This window comes from Cydia splendana, chromosome 7, assembly GCF_910591565.1.
Source record: "Cydia splendana chromosome 7, ilCydSple1.2, whole genome shotgun sequence".
Classification (NCBI taxonomy): Eukaryota; Metazoa; Arthropoda; class Insecta; order Lepidoptera; family Tortricidae; genus Cydia; species Cydia splendana.
The window spans coordinates 11,405,117-11,423,843 of record NC_085966.1 but is presented as its reverse complement, the minus strand read 5'-3'; the positions used below and the strand labels follow the sequence as shown (position 1 = coordinate 11,423,843).

Below are 18,727 nucleotides of genomic sequence, written 5' to 3'. Positions count from 1 at the left end.
AAATAAAATAAAAAATAAAATGTCTAGTTTTATATATGTCATTAGAGAACTAAAAAAATCTACTAACAACGCCTATGCTTCTTCATGGCTCAATTATGGGATAATTCTTTGGGGAAACAGTACTGACATAAACGATATATTTGTTCTCCAAAAACAGTGCGTACGAATACTAGCCAACACTACATACTCCGACAATTGCAGACCCTACTTTATTAAATACAAAATTTTGACGTTGACATCAATTTACATTTTAGAAATCTGCAAGTTCGTCAGGAAATACCCGGAATTCTTCCCAAAAATTGCCGACCGTCCTCGACGTTTCGAAAGTAGATTTAAGAATAACCTGGCGCCACCCATAAGTTCTGTACTAAAGCTACATAAATCAAGCCCAAACATGATGGCAATAAAAATTTACCATAAAATCAGCGACGACCTTAAATTGCAAACATCAGACACGCTATTCTGCAATAAGCAGTTGAAGGACTTCTTAATCAATAAATGCTATTATAATCTGAATGACTTTTTGGAAGATGAAATGTAATTATTATGTAGTTTTTAGTATACTTATTAGACATGACTCAATTTTGAATTTTAATAATTAGTTTTAAATTAACATTATATACCAATTGACATTTTTGACATAAACTGTAAGCACCCAACATTTTTTTAAGCATGAATATTTAATTTTATTATTTTTAGTGACATATAATTTGATAATTTGCTATTGACGTTAGTAAAAATTATATAATGTTTACAACTATTTATTAATTTAAAATGAAATAAGATATTGTTAATGGTACCTACATACATACAAACTCAATCCTTAGATTTAAGAATATTGCCGTGCCCTACCAGGGCCCATGTGAAACATCTTTGTATTACCTATGTAACACCTGTGTACTTACCATGGATGCAATAAATATATGATATGATATGATGATATGAAAAATGGCCAAAATGGCCTAATTGACTATGCCGCAATGAGAGGCGTGGCATTCAAAACTGATATCAATTAGCCAAAAAAGCAAAACGGTCCGACACAGATAATTTCATAATCATTTAGATTTCCAAATTTGGTTACGATTGGTTAAGTTTTGGAGGAGGAACCAGGAGGAGTACGAAACCTCGATTTTTGAGATTTTTACGCAGGATTTTTTGCCTTGTCCTTATCGCACTACTTTTAGGTGCCGCTTCCGTTAGCGAGACGGGTATATTTACCTAAAATATTTAAAACTCAGCTCCTGTTTCGTCTTAAGCCGACCACTGACTAACAGTCCGCCGGACGATATCGGCCGGTCAGTTGTTCGGAACTGTCAAATTTTTGTTCTAACTGACAGGCCGATATCGTCCGGCGGCCTGTTAGTCAGTGGTCGGCTTTAGAGCGGTTTAACATTAGCGTTTTTTTTTCTGCTCGTATATTTACGGTCGGTTTGTTTCGACATACGCCCTTACACGCTTTCCTACTAATGTCGATACATTTCGCAAAATGCGCGCCTACAGCTTATTGCCACCAGGAATTACAGAATCTGGCTTCAATTGATAAAACAGTGCACGTTTAAATCTATTAAAAGTGCGTCAAAAATGAGACAGGACTCCACTCATACAAATACATCATAGAATTGAATTTACGGCGCTTACGACGTTTTGGTCGCGTGGTACAGGTTTCGATTGCGACAATTTCATTGATTAGTATGGCAATAATAACTATAACTATAGTAATAACTCAATGTTTCAATTATGTTTAGTACGCCTATATTATATAATATAGGCGTATAATACAATAATAATAAATAACACATGTATGTAGGTATTAAAATAAAAAAAACTTTTAAGATCAGACTAGGATGCCACCAAACTCCGAGGGAATAGTCGTAGAGGATCGACGACAAGTCAGCTTTCCGCACTTGCCGTATCCCGTGACGCGCAACGCGGAGCCGCGAACCCCGCAGCACTGGCTGAAGGGCAAGCGTCTGCAAGACGGCGCCGAGGGACTCTGCGGGTGCAGCATGGTTCCATTTTTATCTTCTATCACTATGCCCGTCACTTTCGCACTTACATACTCGTTAGAACGTGACAGGTATGGTGACAAGCGATAAAAATGCGACCGTGCTACCAGGCCTGGAGAATACACGACTCGATATATGATCTGACAACTTTCGCGAGTGTACACCCTGGTGGCGCCGAGTGGATGACTCTTACTAAGGTTTTCAGGGTTCCGTACCCAAAGGGTAAAACGGGACCCTATTACTAAGACTCCGCTGTCCGTCCGTCCGTCCGTCCGTCTGTCTGTCACCAGGCTGTATCTCACGAACCGTGATAGCTAGACAGTTGAAATTTTCACAGATGATGTATTTCTGTTGCCGCTATAACAACAAATACTAAAAACAGAATAAATAAAGATTTAAGTGGGGCTCCCATACAACAAACGTGATTTTAGCCCGAAGTTAAGCAACGTCGGGCGGGGTCAGTACTTGGATGGGTGACCGTCTTTTTTTTGCCGTTTTTTGCATTATGGTACGGAACCCTTCGTGCGCGAGTCCGACTCGCACTTGCCCGGTTTTTTTTGGCTTTCGACTTTTTCTCATTTCTTTGCCCTAAGGCCCTTCGGATGCGTTTGACCAGAGATGTGAGAGGATACGTGGCTAGGGATGTGTTTGTTAAGAACCAATAGAATCACTTCATTTGTTTTGCTCGCTCAGCGTGCAGAGATTCTATTGGTTCTTAAAAACACATCCCTCGCAACGCATCCTCGCACATCTCTGGTCGAAACGCATCCGAAGGGCTGATTTAGACGATGTGAGAACTCGCATGCGAGTTTCATACCATGGGGTTTTGATCGGTCGGTTGAATTGGACGTAACCAACAGTCCGCAATGTAACTAAAATCGCATGCGAGTTCGCGCGCCGTCTAAATCAGCCCTTATAGTCTAAAAATTCACAGATTTCGTGCCTCACACGACTATCGAGCACATTGGAAATGAATCTACGGAATTCGAAAAAATATTGTCGCTGAGCGACGAGAAAGTCTGGATAAGGAAAAAGTTACAAAATAAAAACTACAACGTTGAATGATAATTATTTTATTCTTAGACTAACACAAGTATCCTGGACATAACGCATGTGAACAAACAAATTGCAAAATTTCCACACGCGTATCCAAGTTTGAATAATTGTCGCCGTGGCGCATAAGTATAGGTACATATTTCATTTTTCGATTAATAAGCAGGATATATTAATGTTCAAAGTACAAGAAAATTATTACACGGCAAATCCGTAGTCAACTCGAGAAGTGGTGATCGGCAGCGGCCCATTTGCTGCAAGATATGAAATATTCTTGACAGCAGTTTGACGCGACGAGAGATGACCATAACAGCGTTTGTCTATGTTGCACCAAACCTGAGTTCCAATAGGTACTACCAGGGTTCAGCATCAGCTATCTTGGGTAATGCTCTACCATGTGCTCATCATGACGAATCGGGTGTCCAAAACAGCGTGTGCCTATGTTGCACCAAACCTGAGTTCCGCTAGGTACAACCAGGGTTCAGCATCAGCTCTATCTTGGGTACTACTGTCCTAAGTGCTCATCAAGACGAGTCGGATGACCAAACCAGCGTGTGCCTATGTTGCAACAAACCTGAGTTCCTTTAGGTACAGCCAGGGTTCAGCATCAGCTCTATCTTGGGTACTACTCTCCTAAGTGCTCATCGAGACGAGTCCGATGACCAAAACAGCGTGTGCTTATGTTGTATTAAACCCGAGCTCCACTAGGTACAGCCAGGGTTCAGCATCAGCTATCTGCTAGCAGCCGCCAGCAACATGCTGAGGTGAGACCATTTCGTGGCACTTTTTCTTTTTTATGTTTCTCTGTATAAGTTTTTATTTTGTGTTTCTCTCCCTCTCCCTCTCCCTCTCCCTCTCCCTCTCCCTCTCCCTCTCCCTCTCCCTCTCCCTCTCCCTCTCCCTCTCCCTCTCCCTCTCCCTCTCCCTCTCCCTCTCCCTCTCCCTCTCCCTCTCCCTCTCCCTCTCCCTCTCCCTCTCCCTCTCCCTCTCCCTCTCCCTCTCCCTCTCCCTCTCCCTCTCCCTCTCCCTCTCCCTCTCCCTCTCCCTCTCCTCTCCCTCTCCCTCTCCCTCTCCCTCTCCCTCTCCCTCTCCCTCTCCCTCTCCCTCTCATTCTTCGTTTCCAAATTATCGAGCACCAAAATCAAAATTCGGAAAAATTGAATTTTATTTTCACTATTTCGACCATAACTTTTTTTGTTTTTGACTTTCTCGTATAATTATTTTTGCACCTTACAGCTCTCGTGATTATGCGTCTTTTGAGCCTATTTTTTAATATCATATCTTCACAACTTTCCGAGATATAATAGCTAGTTTGTTACTGCACGACACCTTGCACTTTGTGACTATGCGCTGAAACTTGGCACAGTTGATTCTTAGCTGGTCATGAGCAGATACAGACCGGGAGACCTCGAGAGCCACGTCTCATTTTGTGGGGGGGAGGGGGGAAGTTCGACGCCGCCGCGCTTCACTTGGAGCAACATTTCTCTAAAACTGTACCTATTAGGGCATGTGATATATCATTTTCGGTTAAATTAAGGATGAGGAATCTAGTTTTGGAACAAAAACAATGCACTTTTTAACAAAAAAAAAGCATAAAGTAGAAAAGACTAAAAAACGTATTTTTGATTTTTTCATAATTACCAATTTTTTTTAAAGTGTAGCAGGAATCTGAAAACAAAAAATACAGTCGTAAAGCTACACTTATTACGTTTAAGAAAATATATAGTTTAATATACAAAACTGTTGATAAATGGGAGATAAAAAATAATATTAAGCGTGGGTCAGAGTGATCTCAATACAAAATATTATGAATGTGGGAAAGTTACTTATAATTTGTTCTACAATCGTTTATTTTTCTTGTTTTTCGTAAATAACTCGTAAACGGTAGCCCAGAGCAAAAAATATCTTTTACGTAAATAATCTGTTTCAGATTTCTTATAAAATAAGTGCTCCTTTTTTTCGCTAAAGTCAATATTAAAAAAAATATAGAAGGGAGAAAACAAATACTAAGGTCCTCTTTTTTAGTCATTCGTAAATAACTCGTAAAGGATGTCCAATAGCAAAAAATATTTTAACACAAGAATAATTAGCATAAAATTTCCTACAAAAAAGGTTATTCAAACTTTTTCGCTAGGATCAATATTTAAAAAGGGGACCTTAGAATTTATTTTCTCTCTTTAATATCGTTTTTAATATTGATCCTACCGAAAAAGTCCGAATGACCTTTTTTGTAGGAAATTTTATGTAAATTATTCATGTACTAAAAATTTTTTTGCTATTGGCCTTCGTTTACGAGTTATTTACGAATGACTAAAAAAGGGGACCTAAGTATTTATTTTCTCCCTTCAATATTTTTTTTAATATTGATGGTACCGAAAAACAGTAGTACTTATTTTATAAGAAATCTGAAACAGATTATTTACGTAAAAGATATTTTTTTGCTGTGGGCTACCGTTTACGAGTTATTTACGAAAAACAAGAAAAATAAACGATTGTAGAACAAATTATAAGTAACTTTCCCACATTCATAATATTTTGTATTGAGATCACTCTGACCCACGCTTAATATTATTTTTTATCTCCCATTTATCAACAGTTTTGTATATTAAACTATATATTTTCTTAAACGTAATAAGTGTAGCTTTACGACTGTATTTTTTGTTTTCAGATTCCTGCTACACTTTAAAAAAAAATTGGTAATTATGAAAAAATAAAAAATACGTTTTTTAGTCTTTTCTACTTTATGCTTTTTTTTTGTTAGAAAGTGCATTGTTTTTGTTCCAAAACTAGATTCCTCATCCTTAATTTATCCGAAAATGATATATTACATTCCCTAATAGGTATAGTTTTAGAGAAATGTTGCTCCAAGTGAAGCGCGGCAGCGTCGAACTTTCCCCCTCCCCCCTCACTAAATGAGAGGTGGCTCTCGACGGCTCCCGGTCTGTATCTGCTCAAGACCAGCTAAGAATCAACTGTGCCAAGTTTCAGCGCATAGTCTCAAAGTGCAAGGTCCCCATACAACGGTGTGCAGTAACAAAGCAGCTATAAGGGGATCGCACTTTTTCGTGAAATCGGACCGTATACTGGAGCGAACGAAAAGACATTTCCAATGTCAAAATGTGACAATCTTAAAAATGAGAAATATTTTGATTAGTAATAATAGTTCTAATCGCCATTTTCCGGTATTCGCCAAGACTATTATTATCCTTCGCGTCATTCGCCCTAATACCCTTTTTTCTATTTCTGTCGCGTATACAAGGATACATCTTTACAAGCTAACGTTTCAAAAATAAACTTACACGCCCTCTAATATTCATTGACAATAAGGTCGAGTAAATTTATTTTTTTGTGAATTCGAACATAGGTACATGTTAGCCGTCACTAACAATGTACTTTTAACATAGCTTGGGTACGGTGACAGCTGTCATTTCCATGCAATTCTTAACCTTAAAACGAAATAACGTATTGAGATGACGGCTCTCACCGTAGTACCTATAAGCCATTTGAAAAATAATATAAGCAAATAAAATTTGACACATTCTTTGTAATGTGACGTTTTTGACACTTAATTATTTCTACACGTCAAAGAGACAGCTATTACCTACACGATAGTTTTTGCAAACATTTTCAAGTAAACCTGAGTAAAACATTCACAATGGATATACAACTTATATTCCCATCGAATTCACAAAAGACATACTCCCCCTCCCGCCCCTCTAACCTAGCCCCTTACAATTTATTTTTGACCAGGGAAATGATATAACAGAAGCCTTCGAAACGCATCACCTTCACGGCGTTGCGTATATACAGGGTGATTCATGAGACGTGAATATATATATATATATATATATATATATATATATGTGTCGGAGCCTGACACCAGAAAGGCGTATTGCAGCGTTATAGTTCATTATTTTAGACGCCTGTATAAAATTGATTAGCAATGTTGAGCTACGTATTACTTGGTTGTAACGAAATAAATAAAGTTGCGTAGAGAGTAACGCCGTCTATTGGCGCATTGTTGAAGTAAGATGACAGGTAAAAGGCTTTCGAACGTCAAGTGGTTTAACTTGCGTGAAGTTCGGCACGAGGTGGCATTTTTGTTGTTATGTTGGTAGACTGGTCGAGCAGGTTTGCAAACTTGACTTGGAGGCGGGAGCAGTGTGGGTCCGCCGCTGGTAGTTCTTCTTGATCGGACCGCGCTAGAGATCGGACGTTATCGTTATATATATATATACAGGGTGATTCATGAGACGTGAGCAGGACTAATCCTGCACACTCAGTAACTGATAATTGATCGATCACCGTTGTATTTAGGTGAAACAACCACACTTTTTCCTATTTTTTAAGTTTTTGGTGAGGGCAAATTTAATTCTCTACAATCATGGTCACCCTACAAGACCTAATTAATAAACATAAAACCTCTTTAACCGTAATGACAACATTTTGATGACGAAGAAAATCAACTGTCAACTTGAGTGAGATACGAGTTTTCAAAAGTAACCAGACCGTGATGACAGTGATGACATTCAATTTGACACAGAATATCGGTAGTTTAGTATTCTAATTTTAGGGTGACCATGCATGTCGTAAATAAATTAATAACTTTTTTTTTCAACACTACTAGAAAATTTACGTTAACCTCACTAATACTGATACGAAACAGATGCTTATAATTTACGAAATGCGCAGTGTTAGTCCTGCTCACGTCTCCTGAATCATATATATATATAAATATAAACTGATCGGCGATTGGCTCTAGTCACACCTGGTGGAAAGTGAAGACAGAGCCTAAGATGGAGCTCACCGGTTCATAATTATAATTAACTTTAGTTGATGACACTATTAGGGATGACTCATGTTAGACCGAATTCCTAATGTAATAATATTGTTGTATAATACCGCTCTAAAAACCCCAAAATATAAATCAGTTATTTCGCCAAGCCACCGACAACCAACTGGGCTAGCAACGACGGGGATGAAAATAAATATTGTATGATATTGATAATGCATTACAGGAGTCTTAAAACGTGGATCCCGAAGTTTAGAATTTACGATCTAACAAAAGTTATTTTATGAACCAACAGACGAAACTTCCGAGCTAGCGCTAGCTTTGCATCACAGACACATTTCGCATTATTCAGATTTGTGAAATTAAATTTTTACCACTATGTTGGTAACTCTTAGGTACCGGTTAATCCAAATTTTCAACGTACTTCGGGCTTTTAAAATAACACACATATATATTATTTTGATACTTCAAATAGGTATACGTTTTTTCGCTAATTTATTTTATTACCTAATTAAATTAGTGTCACAACAGTTATGCCCATGTTATGCCAAATCTATTTAGGATTTTATAGTTGTATGCCATAAATTGTTTCTACTTGCGGTGTGTCCGTGTGTGTAGTCGAGCTAAAATTAAGTATAAGTAGGTACTTTTATAATTCTACATATTATTATATCAAAACAATAACGTGGCCAAGGAATTCCCGTACAACAAAAAAAGCAATAACATGTAGTTTTGGCCTTATTAGAAAAGCCTCGAGGGAAGGGTCAATGCTGAAGGCAGCAATAAAAACAAGATTATCAAAATTTCATTTTTGTTCCCTCCCTCTTTTCCGTATCTTTTTTTATCATATTTTTTTCAGAGACTGGCGCATTATGCACGCATTATCACATCACCTTCATACAAATACGGCTCAAGACCTAGAACTTAGTGCGTTTTAGCCTTTCTTAGTGTTCTCGCCTTATATGTCTAAAACCATGTTTGAGAAACTGGCTGCCGTATACTGGCCCGTGATATATTCATTCGCATATTTGGTGCAACTAGGAAAAGAGTAAGTATATAATATATTATAGGATATTTCCAATTAATTTTTTTCTTCATTAAATTTTACTATATTATTAAGTTTTCAACAAGATAGACCAGCGATCTGTTCGTCATAAGGAACAGTTAGATGCCTATGACCGGCATTAAGGATGACTCATTCTAGTACGGTCCGGGTCCGAACCGAGACATCCGCCACATCGTTTTCTGTGACGGGCGACCGATGATCACGTGATGTTCTCTATAGAAAACTGAAGTATCGGACCCGAGGTGTCCGGACCCAGACCGTTCTTGCGGAAGTCGTCCTTTACTCATCCTTCGGCCCATATAAGATGATTTTGAATGCGTACATGTTGCAGTAACGAGTATTTAAAATTTCAGAGTTGTATTCTCCACAATAAACCACGAAGGCAAGCGTTTAAACTGGACCAACGCAATTCCATTCCTGGTACCGACATGGATGTGGTATTTCGGAGGCCTGCCTCTGTACTGGACAATCCCAGTCTGGCTCAGAACGATGTTGTCCGCTAGCTTCTTCTTCGTGATGTATGGAATAACCGCTGGACATCACGCTGAAGATAACTTCTTTGAGGGTGTGGATGGTATGTAGGGGAAACTATGTCATGTGCAAGAGAAGACGCGGAGAGTATTTACAAATATATTTACAATATTATTTACATCAATTTATAAAATCCACAATTCAACGAATTAAAAATAACGTAAGATTTTATCGTCTTAGACGTCTTAGACAGAAGGAATTATCTGTAGGTATATCCGTCGCATAGCGACGGCGGTGGCGCATCGCGCAGGCGCGCGGACTTAGGCGAGTAAGGAGAGTGGCGAGCCGGTGGTCGCCACATGTTCCCCCTGGCCAGACCGTGACTACGGTCGATACCTAGCGGGGAACCTCACTAGTCTTCCAGTCCTCGTTCGCTTCTCTTTGTTAGCATCGCTGTTATCCGTCTCAGGGGATTGCGGTGTCTCTTCTCGCATGACAAATGCTGGCTTGAGTCTGTCGATCGACACATTGTTCATCTTGCCCTTAATGTCGATAGAGTAGAATTTCGACTGTCGCTTAATGACTCTATATGGGCCTTCGTACGGTGGTACAAGCGAGCTGCGGACACGGTCGACTCGAAGAAACACATGGGAACATGAATCTAAGTCACGTGGAATGTAAAATGGTGATGACGAAATATGCCATGATGCTGGTCTGGGTGTGAGCTTAGCCATGTGTGAGCGTAGGCGTGTGGCGTACTCAGTGATATCTGCCACTTTGTAGTCTTGTATAGGTGACAGGAACTGGCCGGGTAAACGAAGCGTCTCGCCATAGACGAGCTCTGCCGGGGTAGTCTGTAAATCTTCCTTCACGGCGCTTCGAATACCAAGCAGGATAAGGGGTAGAGATTCAGTCCAAGTCGATGAAGATGAGTGGCACATGATGGCGGATTTGAGCTGACGGTGGAGCCTCTCGCACATCCCGTTGGCGGCTGGATGATAAGCAGTGGTGCGGAGATCATGAGCTCCAACCATCGTGGTCAGAGCCTTGAAGAGCTGGCTCTCGAACTGACGACCACGGTCTGTGGTCACCCGCAGCGGACATCCAAATCTGGCAACCCAGCCAGATACCAGGGCTGATGCACAGGATTCAGCAGTGATGTCTCTGAGTGGAAACACCTCAGGCCATCGCGTGAATCTGTCTATGACGGTGAGGCAGTATCTGTAATCAGAAGACGGGGTAAGGGGCCCTACGAGGTCGAGATGAATATGAGCGAACCTCGAGGATGGAGTGGTGAAAGTGGAAAGTGGTGAAATGGTATGACGATTGATTTTGCTTTGTTGGCATTTCAAGCACTGTTTGGCCCACTCTCTACAATCTCGGCGAATCGCTGGCCATACGAATCTTTCAGAGACCAGTCGCGCAGTAGCTGAACATCCTGGATGATGAAATTGGTGTAGCTGGTTGAAGACTTGTTTCCGGAACTCTGGAGTGACATATGGACTTCGGTCCCCAGGCATAACAGCCGCCTGGAGAGAGTACTCTCTATTGCCTTCTCTACCTTTCTACATTGGTGACTACCGACTAACGCAAGATGTCGAAAGAAAATCTCCACGAAGATTATGCCGACGCAAACGAGGAGGCGCAGGTATGTAGGGTTGGCGTCCGCGTGCCTCCATTTAACGCAGACGAGCCCGCCCTGTGGTTCGCCCAGATCGAAGCTCAGTTTCACTTATCGAAAATCACACTTGACGATACCAAATTTTATTACGTAGCTGGGCAATTAGAGGCGCGCTATGCAATGGAGGTAAAGGATGTAATTACTAACCCTCCCGCTACCGAGAAATATCCCAAAATTAAGGCCGAATTAATAAAACGTCTGTCCGCGTCGCAAGAGAAACGGACGCGACAACTGCTTGTCCAAGAGGAGCTGGGCGACCGCAGCCCATCGCAATTTCTGCGCCTTTTACAAAACCTGGCCGGCGCCGCGGCAACTTCAGACCTCCTAAGGACAATTTGGTGCGACCGTTTACCGCCATGTCCAGACGATACTTGCGTCGCAGTCTGACCAGCCCCTGGATAAGCTCGCTGACCTAGCCGATAAAGTATACGAGCTAGCACCTCCAGCTCCCCGTGCTCCGCAAGTGGCGACTGCTGCTACCACCTACGCTCCAGCGTGCCCCCGTCTCCCTCGCGCCCGCTTCGCCTACCGACGCCTTGGCGCAGCAAGTGAGCGAGCTGGCAAGGCAAGTCGCGTATTTAACTACGAGCTACAAAAGAGGACGTGCACGCTCGCGCTCGCCGTCAAGGCCACGTAGGTACAGCCGTTCTCGATCCAGGATGCCGCAGCCGCCGCCCAGCCACCCGCACTGTTTTTACCATTACAACTAGTGGTGACATAGTTTCCCCTACATACCATCCACAAGGGTGATAAGGATAGGTATGATATAATAAACCAATCTGATTTAATTCGAACACCAACTATCCTTTAGCTTTAGCCTTTAGCATATTTTCCCCCCATAACAATAAATGTTGAGAAGTTCAGAGCAGTATAAGTTCAATAAGTATGCTGGTTCTGTACGAAAATGCTATGCCACTAACGGTATCAGCACAAAATTATGCAAAATATTACAATTCAGCAATGAAATACCAATCAACATTAGGGCTCAGGACCGCTTCGGCCTCAGTTTCATTTCGTCATCTCCATAAATCGTCCACAGTGCCATGTCGTCAGCCTACAATTCCTAAATCGTCACCTTCCTAACTTGCCTACTTTCTGATATCGTCAATACCCCATTTTGTCTAAATTCCTATTTTGACCATAGTGCCAACTCGTCCAATATCTGATATCGTCAATATACCATTTTTGTCTACGTTCCTATTTCGACCAAAGTGCCAACTCGTCCGCGTTCTTTTATTTGAATTGAGAATGTAGAATTAATACTGATTGTCACTTAAACTGTCAGAAGCAGCACACATTTTATTCAAATAAAATATTTTTTCTAGCTCAATAGGTATCTAAGAAAGACAGATAAATAGGTAGTTACAAGTGTTTTTTTTTTCAGAGATGGACAACGAATATAGCCAATCAATACTACTTGGATTTGTAGAGGAAGCTTATCAAGCTGAAACACAAGAGTTTTTCAGGTTGAGATCAACCGATTCTACACCTGACCTGTACGTACATCGTGGCACACAAACACCTCAGCCACAGTTAGAAGAAAGCTTCTCACAAACCCCGAATTCATCTGCCCAAGATGTCTTTACTCAGACGGACGAATCTGCTGAGCATATTTCCACGCAGACGGATGACAGTTTTGGTCTCAGAAAACGGCATGAGTTTATGGCGGACATGTTGGCCGAAGAATATTTTGAACATAATCAAACGTTGAAAGAAATATTTAAAAGGGCTTTTCTGGCCGTTACCGTTCGCATAGCGAATGACGTTTCAAAAAGGTATGGTGACGCTCGACCTTGAGGAACATGACGTTGTACTCGCTGAATGAGCAGTAGTCATTCAAGCAAGTCTTGTTTTCAGTTACTTTATTTCAAATACATTTTTAAAACAATATCGGTTTTTATTTGTAGTTATCGACATGAGAATCAGAATGGCGGGTGCACCATCACGAATATATAAAACAACTATACCAACCCCTCTGGCCACGTGGTCCTACCGGTTTTGTCCTACCGGTCGGACCACATGAACTTTTTTTCCGATTGATCCGATTGATCGGACTACCGAAAATCATAATTCCGCTTTGTCCTACCGATCAGACCAGATGAACTCGTTTTGTTATCGCTGCCGTACATAGTAGGGTACAGTCAGCCAAAAAAGTGGTCTACCACTTTTCGACTCTATTTCGACATTCTTACACAGATTGACTAAGTCTCGCAGTAAGCTCAAGAAGGCTTAAGAACTCTGTGGTAATGTGATTTGACTGGAGATCCTGGCCATATAAAAGAACTATTTTAACTAACTATGGACGAATTAGGAGTGTTGACGAATCGGCACTGTAGTCTAATTAGGAATATAACCAAGTTACTACAGTGGCCCACGTAAGAAAGCGGGCGAGATAAGAAAGTGACGATATAGGAATGCTGGCGAATCGGAACAGTAGACCAAATGCGAATGAGAACTACTTAAGAAGTTGCCGAAATGAAACTGAGGCCGAAGCGGTCCTGAGCCAACATTAGTAATACATTTTGATTACCTCTACTTGTCCGCTAGAAATAGATATGGAGACTGAGGGCCTACCGCGAACCACGTTCGACGTGTTGCCTCTCTGTCGCACTTGTAAATTAGTACGTAAGTGTGACAGGGAGGCGACACGTCAAACGTGGTTCGCCGTAGGCCCTCTGATTCCAAACATTGATCGTGCATTTTTTTTTTCAGGTGTACATATCTATTATACCAATTCTGGCACTACACTCTTAAGGGGCCCACCGATTACCAGTTCGCAACGCAAAATTTGACAGCTCCGAACAACTGACAGGCTGATATCGTCCGGCGAACTGGTAATCTGTGGGCCCCTTAAATAAAAGAGTATTTTAAGAGTGTAGTGCCAGAATAGCTAAATTATCTTATAAAAAGACTGCCCGGATCGGGTCACTTTTTTAATTCACCCTTTGTTTCCTTAAATTTTATGAAAATTAGAAATATTTTTTATTGTATACGCATACTAGATGTCGCTATAAGCATTATACCTATGGTGTCAACAGAAGACCAAACATTAGATCTGCTTTATATTAAACTCTAGCCAAAGGCCTACAAGCGAGACCTAGTTATGTTCTCCGCAGGCGTATCATGGATGGTTTTATCCACATGATAAAATAACTGTCACTTTTTAACACCGCGGGATAGAAAGTGACGGACACCGTTTTATCACGCTGTCACGTAGACAAGAACGACCATCATAACCGTACTGATTTGGTTGATAGCAAAATTCTTACAATAACTTGACTACTCTTCCAGGGCCGAGTACGTAGACTGGGGACTCCATCAGCTCGACACGGTGGTGGAGAGGATTGACTACGCAGGCAACCACTTCAAGTCTCTCACGCGGTTCGGGGATCACTTTCTGCACCACATGTTCCCAACCTTGGACCACGCCGAGCTCAAATACCTCTACCCAGTAGTCCTTGAACATTGTAAAAAGTTTCAAGTAGAATTGAGGACGACTACGTTCTATTAGGCGTTCTTAAACCAATACAAACAGCTTTTGAGAACCAAACCACATGACTTTAAACCAAAATAAATTTAAATAAAGTGACTGTGTGAATCCAAAATGACAACACTGTTTCACGATTTACGTATAGCTATTTACTAGTGGCCGTGTGAGCTGTGATATGACTCCGTTATTTTGAAAATTTTATAAAAACGGAATCAATCAATAATCGAATCTGTTCACCAAATTTCACTAGAATCGGTTAAGAAATGAGACCAGTAGAGGAGAACATCCAGATACCTATACGTTTCAGGTAAAGTTATCTTCGTTTCAGCTTAGCCAAAAATGCTTAAGCTTTGCTTTTGCTCGGTCAAATTACACCAATTATTTGAGATATGTAAAATAAAGTAAAAATCAGATATGTTCTCCAATGTGCATATTAATACATGTCTACTACCTATGCAGTATGCATGTCATATTTATACATATTGAGTGGCAAGGGTAGATTAATTAGCTAGTATACCCTACAGCTTGATTATTTTTATCATTAGGTAGATTAGCGTGGTTTTGGTTGGCTGGAATATGCTTTGATTCAATTGTTTCTACTTATATTTAAGTATAAATACTACAATGATTTAACTTTTAGCAATAGGTACCATCTTTACCAATATTGCTGTTGTATAAATAAATAAAATAATTTAGTTATACCGTCGAACATAAGCAGTTAATATTTTTCTTAATTTGTACAAAGCATTAATTGTGCTATGTCGTACACAAAACCATACAAAGAACTTATATGTAGCTTAACTTACTTGCTACCCAAAGGTTGTCTGGAAGAGATCGCTTTAGCGATAAGACCGCCTGTTGTTACCTAGTCATAAGCTTGTGTTTCGCTTTCTGTGTATTTTTTAACTTTGTGGTGCACAATAAATCATATTTACATACTACTCAAAATTGTTTGTATGTAAAATTTACTCGTAAGCATTCTTCATAACTCAATCACATATAGGTATATCTATAGGTACACCATGTGCTGTAACCAGAGATGGGCATTAATCGATTATTTTTTTAGTTAACTAATCAATCGATTAAAAATATCAATCGTCATTTTTTAATCGCAATTAATTTAGTTGCGATTAAATTAGTTGTGAGAATGTACAACTAACAACTAAATTAGTTTTAGTTTCAATCGACTAAATTTCACGGTTAAATCTATATTAAAACAATGTCATCGCTGGTTTTTGCATTTTTTATTTAACTTGCAATATGTAACTAAAAGTTGGTATGTATGTACATTGGAGGTACTCGTATGTTGTACCTGTGTTGGTTTGGGTAGAATCTTGCAGCTTTTTTCGAAGCGGATACCTTCAACCGATTGAGCTAAAATTATATATACACGTTTAATTTGAAATGCTTGAATGACAATGTAATATTATGGGCAATTTTAAGTATTATTTTTACGATTGACATTGATGAACAACAAAATACAAAGTTTTATTTATAAAATTGTGTTTTAAGTGTCAGTGCATAAAGTACCCAATTTTTATTTACCCTTAGATAAGAGGCATTTTACACTTCATAAAAATGGTCAAAATATAGCAAGTAACACATGTACTATTTCATTTTTATACATGCGTTACGATGTCCTTTTTTTTTTTTTTTTACGTTTGGGAAATGCGTTTACGCATGCCACCTGGCTCGGGGGACCAGGAGCGATGACGGACTAACCAGTAATATGACTACCGTCTAAAACCACCAACGAATGTCGACTCCGCCTTGTAGAGGAGCGCCGCAAGATCACTATCAGCATTCGACTGCGTACGCCCCCGGCGGCCGGCCCATGGGCCGCAGGCGATTGTGGATGCCAGTTGGTAAGGCACCCCTAGTCCTGTGAGCCTTTAACAGCAGGGACTCCCCCCGGAGCCCTGCACAGCCCACTACGGTGGAGGCAGCAAGTGCGCATAGCGCCTGGCTCATTCTCGCGCGTCAGGGTCATTCTCGCGCGCACGTTCCGCTGCCTCCTTCTGTGACATTATCTGGTTACTGAAGGAGGCCATGGATTTCCATGCCTCTTCGCTGTCGAGCATGGCATTAACAACGCTCGGCAACGAAAGGTCTGCTCCTAGTATTGCCTGAAGGGTGGTCCGCTGAAACCTCCATGCAGGACACTCCTCGAGAGTATGACGCGCCGTGTCTACCTGCGCGCCACACTCATGGCACATGGGAGACTCCTCCCTCCCTATGCGGTGCAGGTACTTACCAAAGCATCCATGGTCATTAAGTATCTGCACCATGTGAAAAGTCAGGGTTCCCTGCCGCCTTTCCACCCATCGTTCCAGATGCGGCAGTATAGCCCCTACCGTTGTCCGCCCATACTCTGCTGCGCCGAGTTCTACCCTCCAGCGGCGAAGTGTCTCTACTTGGGCTAACGCTCGGATGTTTCGCACTTCTTCTTCTTCCGGGAATTCTGCCGCCGCTCTTCTCCCAGCCCTGTAACGGTGGACCTCCGCAAGAATGTGAGCTTGCAGATGCCAGCCTGCCGTCTGCAGCCAAGATCGTTGCCGCTGTAAAGGATACCGTCCGATACCCGCGGATGGCTCTCAATGATATTGCCCTCTGTGGCCTGCACAGTAGAGCCCTATTTTCCGCAGAAAGGGCAAATGCGTTAAGATGTCCTAATCTGCTGGCTGTCAACATAGCCATACCGAGGTTTTCCATTTAATTTGCTTCTAACATTTTAGTCGCGGAAAAAATAGCCTAACTAATTAGTCGATTACAAAAATTAGTTGTCCGTAATCAATCGGCAACTAATTTAGTTGCAACTAAATTAGTTGCACTCTATACAACTATACGATTGATCAGTCGTCGTTTTCAATCGTCAGTCGCAATTAATTCTTTTAGTCTTAATCGTTAATCGTTAGTCGATTACATTTTGCCCATCTCTGGCTGTAACTAACCATGGGTAATTTAAATCGTCAAAGCCAATCGGTAGGCTTTATGAAATTGTTGTTAATTACACCCCAGAGAACACCAAAACCCAATTTTCAATGTAATCCCATTCAAATACTGTATTTCATTATTTTGTTCGTTAAAAATCTATGTGTTTATTATGGGTAACGTTAAAATTTAATTGAACCTTTTTATCAAACTTTGTATTGTGTTTGCCCTAATCAAATCCTCATCACCCAGTCGCACACGCACACTTTCAGTCTTTCGCAAGTCAGTGGAAGCGGATACTTCGAGCCTACACGATCCCCACGTTTTCATTTGAAAATTACCCGCCCTTACAAAGTTTGAGCAGCCCTGTCTAATTATTCCTGACACACACACACTTATACTTATAATAAGTGAATAAAGACCTGTGCATGTGCGTAGACGTGCACGTGTAGGTACGTGCGCGTTGTAATATGACTCGCTTAACTTCAAACTCGGGTAAATCCATGTGTCAGATTATGCGATTTTGGAATTAAGAAAAGGTAATACATATCTGCTGAGAGGGTCGAATAGATTTACCCGAGTTTGAAGTAAAGCGACACATAAATATATAGTCCCTTATGAGAGACGTCAGACGATACACGTGTGCGTGCGCTGCAACAACATTTTAGCGCCCGCGCACGTGCACGTAGCCGATGTGGCCTGGCGTTAAGAGCGTCTGCAGATCATCTTTAAAACCTTACCTCCTTCGCTACCTGCATATACCGCAGACGCGGACTGTACAAAACGAACGAAACAAGCAACGATCATTATAAAAAAACAAGTTTGAATGCCGAAAACTGTTGCGTATAACCACTCCCGCGCAATCGTTACACATACAGTCAAGGCTGCAGTTTATCAAGTGACCGACGCGCGCCTCTGTTGATCATATTGTTTATATCACAACAAAATAATTAATAAATATAAACTGTGAAATATTGTGATTAAGAGATAAGGATTGTCGAAAAATATTGGTGAGTCGTTTAATTTAAAATCGTTTGTACCAAATATTAGGAAATAAACTAGGTACATCTTCTAGTTAATAAACTATATTTGTCATGAATAGTTGAATAGTTTTCATTTCGTGGCAGCGTGGTCAAGTTAAAGTAAGCGAAAGTAACAGTTTTGAAGGAGACGATCAAATTAAGGTTCATTTAAAGGTTAACCTTCAATAATAATTTCAGCTGAATTTTACTTTACA

The 18,727-nt window shown here is 40.7% G+C and overlaps 1 protein-coding gene and 1 pseudogene across 2 annotated transcripts in view; both read left to right on the top strand.

The window, feature by feature from the left end:
• LOC134792172 (cytochrome b5-related protein-like) overlaps positions 1-18,727 on the top strand; it is a 526,347-nt gene that overhangs the window by 490,171 nt on the left and 17,449 nt on the right. For both annotated transcript variants that reach the window (XM_063763409.1, XM_063763410.1), the window contains exon 2: positions 18,452-18,500. The gene's annotated coding sequence lies outside the window, so the exon portion shown is untranslated. The remainder of the gene's footprint in view (positions 1-18,451; positions 18,501-18,727) is intronic.
• LOC134792301 (cytochrome b5-related protein-like) lies at positions 1,845-14,643 on the top strand (annotated as a pseudogene).